The sequence below is a fragment of the Oryx dammah genome, unplaced genomic scaffold (assembly GCF_014754425.2).
Source record: "Oryx dammah isolate SB20612 unplaced genomic scaffold, SCBI_Odam_1.1 HiC_scaffold_11077, whole genome shotgun sequence".
Classification (NCBI taxonomy): Eukaryota; Metazoa; Chordata; class Mammalia; order Artiodactyla; family Bovidae; genus Oryx; species Oryx dammah.
In genome coordinates, this window is record NW_024080471.1 from 95226 (window position 1) to 108748 (window position 13523).

Sequence of the window (13523 nt, forward strand, 5' to 3'; positions counted from 1 at the left end):
GTTAAATTGCTGCACTAAATATGCTAGCAAATCCGGAAAACTCAGCAGTGGCCTCAAGACTAGAAAAGGTCAGTTTTCATTCCCAATCCCAAAGATAGGCAATGCCAAAGAAGGTTCAAACTACTGCACAATTGCACTCATCTCACACACTAGCGAAGTAATGCTCAAAATTCTCCAAGTGAGGTGTCAACAGTACATGAACTGAGAACTTCCAGATGTTCAAGCTGGGTTTTAAAAAGGCAGAGGAACCAGAGATCAAATTGCCAACATCCATCGGATCATCAAGAAAGTAAGAGAGTTCCAGAAAAACATCTACTACTGCTTTATTGACTATGCCAAAGCCTTTGACTGTCTGGGTCACAACAAACTGTGGAAAATTCTCTAAGAGATGGGAATACTGGACCACCTGACCTGCCTCCTGAGAAATCTATAAGCAGGTCAAGAAACAATAGTTTGAACCGGACATGGAACAGCAGATTGGTTCCAAATTAGGAAAGGAGTACGTCAAGGCTGTATATTTTCACCCTGTTTATTTAACTTATATGCAGAGTACACCATGAAAAATACTGGACTGGATGAAGCACAAGCTGGGATCAAGATTGCTGGGAGAAATATTAATAACCTCAGATATGCAGATGACACCACCCTTATGGCAGAAAGTGAAGAGGAACTCAAGAGCCTCTTGATGAAAGTGAAAGAGGAGAGTGAAAAAGCTGGCTTAAAACTCAGCATTCAGAAAACTAAGATTGTGACATCCGGTCCCATCACTTCATTGCAAATAGATGGGGAAACAGTGGAAACAGTGATGGACTTTATTTTGGGGGGCTCCAAAATCACTGCAGGTGGTGACTGCAGCCATGAAATTGAAAGACGCTTGCTCCTTGGAAGAAAAGTTATGACCAACCTAGACAGCATATTAAAAAGCAGAGACATTACTTTGCTAACAGAGGTCCGGATAGTCAAAGCTATGATTTTTCCAGTAGTCATGTATGGATGTGAGAGCTGGACCATAAAGAAGGCTGAGCTCCAAAGAATTGATGCTTTTGAACTGTGGTATTGGAGAAGACTCTTGAGAGTCTTTGGACTGCAAGGAGATCAAACCAGTCAATCCTAAAGGAGATCAGTCCTGGATGTTCATTGGAAGGACTGATGTTGAAGCTGACTGAATCGCCAATACTTTGGCCACCTGATGCAAAGAACTGACTCATTGGAAAAAACACTGATGCTGGGAAAGATTGAAAGCAGAAGGAGAAGGGGACAACAGAGGATGAGTTGGTTGGATGGCATCACCGACTCAATGGAAATGAGTTTGATCAAGCTCCGGGAGTGGTGATGGACCGGGAAGCCTAATGTGCTGCAGTTCATGGGGTCGCAAGGAGTCGACCATGACTGAGCAACTGAACTGAACTTCTGAAAATACAATTTAAAAAAAGACAATTGTATTCTTCAAAACTGACATACTTTTCCTGTAGTGGTGTGTGAATGCTGCATCAAAATATGTGAGATTACCTCGCTGATTTTTTTCTGGGCTTTATATGGTCTCCTTTGGAATGTTGTAGTGTCTTCAGTATTATTTATGTGAACAGTATAAAAAGGCAAAAAGATAGGACACTGAAAGATGAACTCCCCAGGTAGGTAGGTGCCCAATATGCTACTGGAGATCAGTGGAGAAATAACTCCAGAAAGAATGAAGAGACAGAGCCAAAGCAAAAACAACACCCAGTTGTGGATGTGACTGGTTATAGAAGTAAAGTCTGATGTTGTAAAGAGCAATACTGCATAGGAATCTGGAATGTCAGGTCCATGAATCAAGGCAAATTGGAAGTGGTCAAACAGGAGATGGCAAGAGTGAACATCGACATTCTATGAATCAGTGAACTAAGATGGACTGGAATGGGTGAATTTAACTCAGATGACCATTATATCTACTACCGTGGGCAAGAATCCCTTAGAAGAAATGGAGTAGCCATCATAGTCAACAAAAGATTCTGAAATGTAGTACTTGGATGCAATCTCAAAAAAATGACAGAATTATCCCTGTTCGTTTCCAAGGCAAACCATTCGATATCACAGTAATCCAAATCTATGCCCTGACCAGTAATGCTAAAAAAGCTGAAGTTGAACAATTCTATGAAGATCACCTGACCTGCCTCCTGAAAAATCTTTATGCACGTCAAGAAGCAACAGTTAGAACTGGACTTGGAACAACAGACTGGTTCCAAATTGGGAAAGGAGTACGTCAAGGCTGTATATTGTCACCCTGCTTATTTAACTTATATGCAGTATACATCATGAGAAATGCTGGACTGGATGAAGCACAAGCTGGGATCCAGATTGCTGGGAGAAATATCAATAACCTCAGATATGCAGATGACACCACCCTAATAGCAGAAAGCGAAGAAGAACTCAAGAGCTTCTTGGTGAAAGTGAAAGAGGAGAGTGAAAAAGCTGGCTTAAAGCTCCGCATTCAGAAAACTAAGATCATGGCATCTGGTCCCGTCACTTCATTGCAAATAGATGGGGAAACAGTGTAAACAGTGATGGACTTTATTTTTCTGGGCTCCAAAATCACTGCAGATGGTGACTGCAGCCATGAAATTAAAAGACGCTTGCTCCTTGAAAGAAAAGTTATGACCAACCTAGACAGCATATTAAAAAGCAGAGACACTACTTTGCCGACAAAGGTCCGTCTAGTCAAAGCTATAGTTTTTCAGTAGTCATGTATGGATGTGAGAGTTGGACTATAAAGAAAGCTGAGCACTGAAGAACTGATGCTTTTGAACTGTGGTATTGGAGAAGACTCTTGAGAGTCCCTTGGACTGCAAGGGAACCAAACCAGTCAATCCTAAAGGAAATCAGTCTTGAATATTCGTTGAAAGGACTGATATGAAGCTGAAACTCCAATACTTTGGCCACCTGATACGAAGAACTAAACCAGGAATAAGAAATGGGTGTTAGAAGTATTTAAGTTTATATGACATGGGTTACCCTAAAATAAATAAAATAAAGGAATTTGCAAAGGGAAGGTGGCTTGAGGTACACTTCTATTATATATTTATTTTGTGGAAAGCCCTGACAATTCAAAAATACCCCCTCTCATCTCTCCCAGTGTTGAATTTTCCTTGTTGGTTCCTAAGGGTTAAGAGCTGTGATATGCGAGGCAGAAATCTTATCCCTGGGAAGGACCCAGTTCTCTGACTAGAGTGGGGTGTGTTGGAAAGAGCATCAACTGGGTTTTAGGAGACAGAGTTTCAGGTCTTGTTTGGCCACTTGCTCTGGCCCTGGATCAGTTCCTCAGCATCTCTTGGCATCAAGCATCTAGCTATGTGCCTAGCACATAGGAAGCACTTACAAGCTCCTTATCTTTCTGTATCTTACCAACTCAAATTGCCTAGACCACACATCTAATGCTTCCTGGGCTTCTTGTAGTCTTTCCCACCCAGTTCCAGCCAGGCAGTAAGTCTGACCAGTTTTACCTGCTAAATGCTGCTGAATCCTCCTTATCCTCCCCACCCCTGCCCCAGGTCAGTTCAGCCTGTATTGTTCACTGGACTCTTGTAGGAAATCATTCCTCTGTGCTGACCACAGGTCCCGCTCCGATAACCATCTCTCACTCCTGCTAAGAATAGGAGAATTAGCCAGATCTTGCCTATAAAAGAATAAAAATAGCAAGCAATCTTATCATTCTTACTCTGTGCTCTTCTATTGATAAAGGTTTTGTGTATGTTAACTCACTTAACCCTTGCAACATTTTTATGTGAGAATGACTGTTCTGATTTTTAGTTGACAGATGAAGAAACTGAGGTGTAGAGAGTTTGAATAACTTGGTTGGAGTTAAACTGCTAGTAAGTGAGGAAGCAGAATATCAAAATTTTATATGTCTCTGGCCGCTTCTGCCTTGTTTATTTTTTTTTTAATATATTTTTTGCCACGCTCCGTCTGTGCACAGGCTTTTTCTAGTTGTGGCAAGCAGGGGCTACTCTTTGTTATGGTGCATGGGCTTCTCATTGCAATAGCTTCTCTTGTTGCGGAGCACAGGCTCTAGGGCACGTGGGCTCATCAGTAGATGTACGTGGGCATCGTTGCTCCAAAGCAGGTGGGACCTTCCCGGACTAGCGACTGAATCTGTGTCCCCTGCGTTGGCAGGCAGATTCTTAACCACTGGACCACCAAGGAAGTCCCTGCCTTGTTCTTTAGGCTTCAGGTGTACAAGCCCCATGATGTTCTCATCCTACCCATATCCATTCTCCTCCTCCCATATTTTCACTTCCGTTAATAGCTCTGCTTGGAATGCTTTTCCTATTGACTCCTTGGAAGTTCCTACTTATCCTTTTGATACTGAGCAGGGTCCTGTAGGGTTCCTGGGCACAGAGTCTCTCAAAGTTTCTTTGACTATAGGAAAGAGCCTTCACTCAGCCTCCATGACCTTCCCTGAGTTCCAATGGGCAGATTCAAACAGTTGTTAATTAGGGAAGGGAAAGGAGGCGAGACCAAAGAGAAACAAACAGCTAAGAGCAGCCTTGGAGCAGGGTCCTGTTTCCCCATCAAGTGATACACACAATATCTTTGAGCTATTTTGCAGATATTGAAACCCCTCCAGGTGGGAGAAGTTAACAGTTAACAATGGTATGCTGCCCACAAGGATGTAGACCCCAGACCAGTTGGACCTGAAGGTGGGTGATGCAGACTCCTTCTTAACTCACCACCACCCCATCAGAAGAATGTCCATGAGAGTCAATCACTCCCTCTCCGAACAATTACTATGAAACTTCTCACAGTCTTTCCCAAGTGGGGACATATGCCTTTGAGGGCATGAGCCTGCTGGGTTCCCCTTTGCCCGGCAAAGCAACAAAGCTATTCTTTCCTACTTCGCCCCCAAACACTCTGTCTCCGAGATTTTATCAGGCACCAGTATAGAGAGAAGCTGAGCTTTTGGCATCACTTTCAGACTTGGCCCTGGCACCAGCCCCTCCAGCACTCAGTCTTCCCACCTGGGTTGCCCTTGTGCTCCGTGCACACCTTCAGATATCTGAGCGGCTGCCTTGTATCAGGAATGAGACAGATGATGGAAACCCAGATTGAGAGGTGGTCTTCAGGATTTCACAATCATTTAGGGAAAGGAGGCAAAAACCCCGGAGCAGAATAACATAAGCAATCCTAGAAAGGTGAGTGCAGGTCACTCAGAGGTCTCTAGCCTGGAGCCTGGGGAAACTAGAAAGAAATGCACAGTGAGGAACTAGGGCGAGGAAAGGCCATCTAGACAGAAGGAATGGCCATTTGCAAGCTCAGAGCCAAGACAGCTGCTGGTAGGCCTGGGGAATTCATTGAGTGCATTCACCTATTTGCCTGTTTCTCCCACTTGGCTGAGCTCCTTGAGGACATCAAGTCCCTTCTGCATGACTCACAGAGATCTCAGTGGACCTGCCCCTTGCTGAAAACTTATATATAACCTGACTCCTCTCCCCACCTCCTTGGAACAGTTCTCTCAGATTCCCCTGAGATGCTGTCTCCTGGGCTTGAAGTCCTAAAAATTCCCACCAAATAAAATATAACTCTCAACTTCAAGGTTGTAACTACTTTTAAAAAATTAACTTATTTATTTATTTTAATTGGAGGCTAATAACTTTACAATATTGTGGTGATTTTTGCCATTCATTGACATGAATCAGCCACGGGTGTACATGTGTCCCCTATTCCAAACCCCCCTCCTGCCTCCCTCCCCAGCCCAGCCCTCTGGGTTGTCCTAGTACACCGGCTTTGAGTGACCTGTTTCATGTATCAAACTTGGACTGGTATCTATTTCACATATGATAATATACATGTTTCAGTGCTATTCTCTCAAATCATCTCACCCTCGCCCTCTCCCACAGAGTCCCAAAGTCTGTTCTTTGTATCTGTGTCTCTTTTGCTGTCTTGCATATAGTCACTGTTACCATCTTTCTAAATTCCATATATATGAGTTAATATACTGTATTGGTGTTTTTCTGACTTACTTCACTCTGTATAATAGGCTCCAGTTTCATCCACCTCACTAGAACTGATTCAAATGTGTTCTTTTTAATAGCTGAGTAATATTCCATTGTGTATCTGTACCACAACTTCCTTATCTATTCATCTCCCAATGGACATCTTGGTTGCTTCTATGTCCTAGCTATTGTAAACAGTGCTGTGATGAACACTGGGGTACACGTGTCTCCTTCAATTCTGGTTTCCTCAGTGTGTATGCCCAGCAGTGGGATTGCTGGCTTGCAAGTGACCACCTTCGCCCCCTTCTGTCAGGTAGGAAATTATAACTACTTTTTAAGTCGACAATACTTTCCCTCCTCCAGACTGGAAATGGAAAACCTCTTGCCAGTATCCCTGGCCTGTGTATAGACTCCTCGGCAGGACTGGTCAGATATCTGAAAGCCTCTTCTAAATGCAGGGTCCCTGTAGGCCCCTGAGAGACTGAACGTACATTGGCCAGACTATAAATAAAAATAGAACCCTGGCCCACAGCTTGCTGCAGTCTGCCCAGGAAGCCAGCCTCCTAACCACAGTAGCCAGTCCAGGAAGCCAAATCTTAATCCCTGTGGCAATTGATCCCAAACAGCCAGGACTTGATTAATAACTGACAGCCTCCCTAATTTTTGTACCTACTTCCGCTATAGGACAGACAGGAGAAAGCCAGAATGCACCCCTAACCAATTACACAGGAAAGCTCCATGTCTCACTGGCCTATCTACTGCTTCTCCACGCTAACAGCCTCCAATCAGGGCTTCCTACCCTTTTTATCCACCAGAAAACTGTCACACTCTAACCCCTGCTTTTTTTTTTTTTTTAATAATTTTTATTTACTTATTTGTGACTGTGTCCCTGCACAGGCTCTTCTCTAGTTTTGGTGAGCGGGGGCTATTCCTCACTGAGCTGTGTGGGCTTCTCAGTGTGGTAGCTTCTCTTGTTGCAGAGCATGGGCTCTGGGCGCATAGTAGTTACAACACATGGGTTCGGTAGTCTTAGTTCTCGGGCTATAGAGCACAGGCTCAGTAGTTGTGGCACACAGGCTTAGTTCCTCCATGGCAGGTGGGATCTTCCCGGGCCAAGGATTGCACTCATGTCTCCTGCATTAGCAGGCGGATTCTTTACCACGGAGCCACCGGGGAAGCCCTTCCGCCTGCTTTTGAGTTTCTGTCACGTGCAAGTGATGATGGTCAACTCCCTTGCTCTAAATCAATAGCCTTTGCTTGTCCTCATTTGGGTGGTCTTCATTCACTTCCACAGATCAGAAGTTTCCTGAAGCTCAGGGTATTCCATTGACTTTTTTTCACTGCTGGATACAATTTCCCTTTCTTTAAACACGAGATTGTTTTTAACCAATGCTTTTCAATAATTTCCCCAAACCTACTCTAAACGTTGACAAGAACTGAGCATGTTTGTGCTGCGTGGTGCTAGTGGTAAAGAACCCACCTGCCGATGTAGGAGACATAGGAGACGCGAGTTCGATCCCTGGGTCAGGAAGATCTCCTGGAGGAGAACATCGCAGCCCACTCCAGTATTCTTCCCTGGAGAATCCCATGGACAGAGGAGCCTGGCGGGCTACTGTCCATAGGGTCACAAAGAGTCTGACAGGACCGAAGCGGCTTAGCCTGCAAGCACGTGCTGGAAAGAGCACTGTTTTCTAGGAGATAAGAAATAACACCTGGATTCCCAAATCTGCACTCAGTGTTGTGAGTCAGCAAGTCTCTTAGACTTCTGCTGCCTCCATCTCCTTACCTGTATAATAGAACTAAGACATGATTGTCTGCTTAAGTATTTGGACCATACCCCATAGTCCTCCGGCCTTCCCTGATAGCTTAGTTGGTAGGGAATCTGCCTGAAATGCAGGAGACCCTGGTTCGATTCCTGTGTTGGGAAGATGCCCTGGAGAAGGGATAGGCTACCCACTCCAGTATTCTTGGGCTTCCCTTGTGGCTCAGCTGGTAAAGAATCCGCCTGTAATGCAGGAGACCTGGGTTCGATCCCTGGGTTGGGAAGATCCCCTGGAGAAGGAAAAGGCTACCCACACCAGTATTCTGGCTTAGAGAATTCCATAGACTTTATAGTCCATGGAGTTGCAAAGCGTTGGGCAGGACTGAGTGACTTTCACTTTCACTTTTCATAGTCCTCAATATTTATAACACGGGGTGCACCGCTCAGCACTTTCTTACAGTAAAATTAAAAAAAAAAATTCTAGAGGAAGATAAGGAGATATCAGGGGCACTGTTGTCATGGAGTGCTTGGAGCTGGAGATTTACAAGGGTCTCCCACAGGTTTCGTCAGGAAGGGCTGTGCAGTATTCTGATGCTGGCTCAGGTTGAAAGTGGGTCAAAGTTCAGGCTCCTCAGGGGAGGGAAGAAGCCACAGTAAAGTTAGGTCAAGTCATGTCAGCAGGTGTTTTCTCCATAATGGTCAATAGTGTTCGTGGCTCAGTTGTGTCAGATTCTTTATGACCCTGTGGACTCTGGCCTGCCAGGTTTCTCTGTCCATGGAATTCTCCAGGCAAGAATTATGGAGTGGATAGCCATTCTCTTCTCCAGGGGATCTTCCCGACCCAGGGATAGGGTATCTCGCATTGCAGGCAGATTCTTTACCATTTGAACCACCAGGGATACCTGATGGTCAGTGGGCTCAAACAGTTTAGCTAATCATTGATAGACAAATAAGGGGAACTGGAGTTTGTGTCTGGCTTCATCCTAGGTAAATGAGGGAGTATCTATCAATCTTATCTAAGTTACATGAAAGGTGTTTTTTTTCTTCCCATTTTATCGAGATATAATTGACATACAGCACTATATTAAGTTTAAAGTGTACAGCATAAAAAATAAAAATAAAAATAAAATAAAGTGTACAGCATAATGATTTGACTTACATATATCATGAGATGGTTGCCCCAATGAGTCTAGCGACCACCCATCATCATATATATCATAACATATATATATCCTATATTTATGTATATCATATATGTATCCTATATTTATGTATATCATATATAACATCCTATATTTATATAGATCATATATAATATCCTATATTTGTATATATCATATATAATAGCATATATTTATATATATCATATATAATATCATATATTTATATATATATTAAGCAATAGAAAAAAAGTATTTTTTGTGACGAGTACTCCTAGGATTTACTCTTTTAACAGCTTTTATGCCTAACATACAACAATGTTTTGTTTGTTGTTTGTTTTGGGGCTGAGATACACAGCTAGGAAGAAACTATAAAAAAAAAATATATATATATATATATAAATCATCTATACATCCATTTTTAAAAGTTTATTACAAAAACAATGCAATTGATGAGGAAATGTGGTTGTTTCTGGCCATGTAAAACAAAATAAAATCAATTTGAAATCAAAGTGACAAATATTTTGTTAAGTAGATCACATGATTGTAAAGAACTTTAGCTCTTCCCAAAGTGAGAAAACTTTGTTCCTTTAAGTCATCAAGGACGTGGTAAAGTCAGCGTAAGGCACAGGAAAGTATTCTGGTAAGACATAGAATCTTCTGCCTTTTAGGCAGACTGAGAACACTTTTCTAATCTGTTAAGAAGCAGATCAGTAATCCAAGAAAATTTTGTCATTTGGCAATGAGAAAATAGAATTTCAGTTTTTCACCAGTATGATATTTGATACTAGTGATCTTTTAAAGGCAATCTTATAATAAGCCCATTAACTCTTAACAAAGGAGGCTTCCCTCGTAGCTGATAAAGAATCTGCCTGCACTGCAGGAGACCTGGGTTCAATTCCTGGGTTAGGAAGAGTCGGACATGACTTAGTGACTAAACCACCACCAACCCTTAACAAATGTTGACCATGACAAATACAGTTCCCTTTCTGTGAACCTTCTACAACTTTCTATATCCATGCAGATTTTGTCCTCTGCATCCCTGCTCTTCACTCTCAAACAACCAATCATCTTACTTTAGGACAAAGCTACTCTTCTTTTCCCTTAACAAAAGCACATCCTGAATACCTTGCATACACATGTATTTTCCTATGCAGTTATTTCTCTCAGAGATTCATTCACATATAATGATCATAACTTTTAACCCCAGCAACTTCTGTTCCACAGAAATAACTGGAAAGTGGGTAATTGTGAACTGTCGCACACCATTTTATAGCAAAGCTTATGAACGTATATCTCACAACTTTTTATGGCCATATACATCTTTACAGTACAGCTTCTTGATGTAGCAAAAGAAAACACATTCACTAACAGATCAAAATATATAAAGTCTTAAAATTATGCTTGCTGCTAAATCGCTTCAATCGCGTCTGACTCTGCGCAACCCCATGACAGCAGCCCACTAGGCTCCTCTGTCCCTGGGATTCTCCAGGCAAGAACACTGGAGTGGGTTGCCATTTCTTTCTCCAATGCATGAAAGTGAAAAGTGAACGTGAAGTCGCTCAGTCATGCCCGACTCTTTGCGACCCCATGGACTGCAGCCTACCAGGCTCCTCCGTCCATGGGATTTTCCAGGCAGGAGTACTGGAGTGGGGTGCTAATATTTCAGTATTTTATCTTATTAGCAATGATATAGGGTTTCCCTGGTGGCTCAGTGGTAAATAATCTGCCTGCCAATGCAGGAGACACAAGTTTGATCCCTGGTCTGGGAAGATCCCACATGTCCCGAAGAGCTAAACCCGTGAGCCTGTGCTGTGAAGCCAGGGAGCCTCAACTGCTGAGCCCACATGCTGCATCTAGTGAAGCCCGTGTGCCCTGGAACCTGTGCCATGCAACAGGAGAGGCCACACAGTGAGAGGTCCCTGCGCTACAGCTAGAGAGTAGCTCCCACACTCCACAACTAGGGAAAAGCCCGCACAGCAATGAAGACTCAGCTCGGCCAGAAATAAATAAATAAAATTATTTTTAAAAAAGAGTTATTTGAGGTGGCTTACAGGGAAATTTTTTTAAAAAAGAAGAAGTGATGTATGTAGATCATCTGGCATAAACCGGGACATGCCAAGGACTGCAGGCAGTCACTGAGCTCCAGGACCAGACAAGAAAAAAATCGTCCCTTAGAACCTGCAGAAGGAGGATGGCCCTCCCGACACCTCAATTTCAGATTCTAGCCTCCAGAACTGTGAGACAACAGATTTCTGTTGTTCAAAGCCACACAGTTTATGGCATTTTGTCAGGACAACCCTAGGAAACTCATCCAGTTAGTAACCCGTGGGATTAGATAATCATATCAGACATAAAGACCTTAAAAAAGACAGGAAAGATCATCCCCCTCGTGTTACTGCTCTAATGCTTCTCACACTGTCCCAGTGCAAAGAATCCTCCTTCATTCAATCCTCAGTTGAGGAGCTGAAGGAACTTCCTGGAAAAATCTCACAAGAGGAACCAAAGAGAAATAGGAGGGGCCTCGCAGAAGAGCCAGAGGAAAGTCACCTCGCCTGGAAGAGTCACTGTAACTCAGCATGTCATGTGAGACGGCCGGCCAAAGCCCCGAATGAACATCCCAGATCCCCAGGACACAGAGGGTCAGAGAAGCCAATGGGAAAACCGAGGTGAAGACGGCCTGGCCCACGGGAGGGCTGGCATTCAGTCTGAGACATGGCACCATCAAACTGTCCCAGACAAATCCAGATGTAGGTAAGGGGGAGTATTTGAAAGGACTATTGTAAGCGGTTGCCAGAGGTGGGAGGAAAGGCCGGCAGTGGACGGTGGCTCTCTGATGGGGATGAGAGTTTCAGTTTCGCAAGATGAAAAAGTTCTGGAGATCTGTAGCACAATAAAGTGGGCGTACTTAACATGACCAAACCACACACTTAAAAAACGTTTAGGGTGCTAATGTTTACGATATGTGCCTTTTACCACAACTTCAAAAAATACTCAAAAAAGAGAAAAGACTTATAATATGGGGAAGGGGCCCACTGCAAAATAACACATTGACCACAAGATTGCAAGCATCTCAAAGGTCAGGTGGAAAATGGCTTTTTTTTTATTTTGTAGTTTGTTGTTCAGTCAGTAAGTCATGTCTGACTCTGTGACCCCGTAGACTGCAGCACATCAGGCTTCTCTGTCCTTCACTGTCTCCCAGAGTTTGCGCAAATTCATCTCCATGCTATCTAACTCTTGCATCCTCTTCTGCCCCCTTCTCCTCCTGCCTTCAGTCTTTCCCAGCATCAGAGTCTTTCCCAATGAGTCCGTTCTTCACCTCAGGTGGCCAAAGTATTGGAGCTTCAGCTTCAGCATCATCAGTCCGTCCATGAACCAAACCAGATTGACTGGTTTGATCTCCTGCTGTTCAAGGAACTCTCAGGAGTCTTCTCCAGCACCACAATTCAAAAGCATCAGTTCTTCAACGCTCAGCCTTCTTTATGGTTCAACTCTCACATCTGTACATGACTACTAGAAAAACCATGCTGCTGCTGTTGCTAAGTCGCTTCAGTCGTGTCCGACTCTGTGCGACCCCAGAGACTGCAGCCCACCAGGCTCCCCCGTCCCTGGGATTCTCCAGGCAAGAACACTGGAGTGGGTTGCCATTTCCTTCTCCAATGCATGAAAGTGAAAAGTGAAAGGGAAGTCGCTCAGTCGTGTCCGACTCTTGGCGACCCCATGGACTGCAGCCTACCGTCCATGGGATTTTCCAGGCAAGAGTACTGGAGTGGGGTGCCATCGCCTTTGCTCTTACTACACAGACCTTTGTCAGCAAAGTGACGTCTCTGCTTTTTAATACACTGTCTTGATTTATCATAACTTTTCTTCCAAGGAACAAGTGTTTTTTAATTTTATGACGGCAGTTACCATCCATAGTGATTTTGGACCCCAAGAAAATAGAGTCTGTCACTGCTTCCACTTTTTCCCCAAAGGGGAGTAAACAAGACTGGAAGGAGCTGGATGTTGCCTATGGGGTGAACGAGTTGATGTCTGGACCATTGATCAGGGAAGGTCCACGTTCATGGTCAGCTTTTGGGCTGGGGTAGGATGATTAAGGAAGGGTTGTTCTGAATTATGCTGATTCAGGTTGAAGGTGGGTCAAATGTCAGGGGCCTGGCTGGAGAGGAGAAGCCCCAGTTGAGTTTGAAAAAAGAATAGTTACCGGGCCTGAACCAGGTGGCAGTTGGATCCTTACAAATTGGACATTTGATGAGTGTTTGTTCCCTTCAATTCTGTATCTTTATATAATCTAATAACTTTTGTGTGATCCTCAGTTTTCTTTTAACACTTTAGACAGATACAGAACCAATGTAAGTTAGATCATGTAAGTCAGAAGACAGGTAGTTCTTGGTCTGAACAATTTGGTGTCTGTGGTTAGGGGAAGGGAGGCATAGACTTAGATTTTTTGGAAGTAGTTGATAGTTTTTCAAAAGGGAAGACCGGCTGTAAACCAGTAGCCAGGTCATGACTATTTCCATTCTTTGAACTTGAATTCTACAGGTTTCCCTTTATTATGATGCTGTCACAATGCATCACTCCCTTTGCCAGGAAAGGTTTTGGGATTATTCGTTGGAGAGAGACTGATACGCTCAC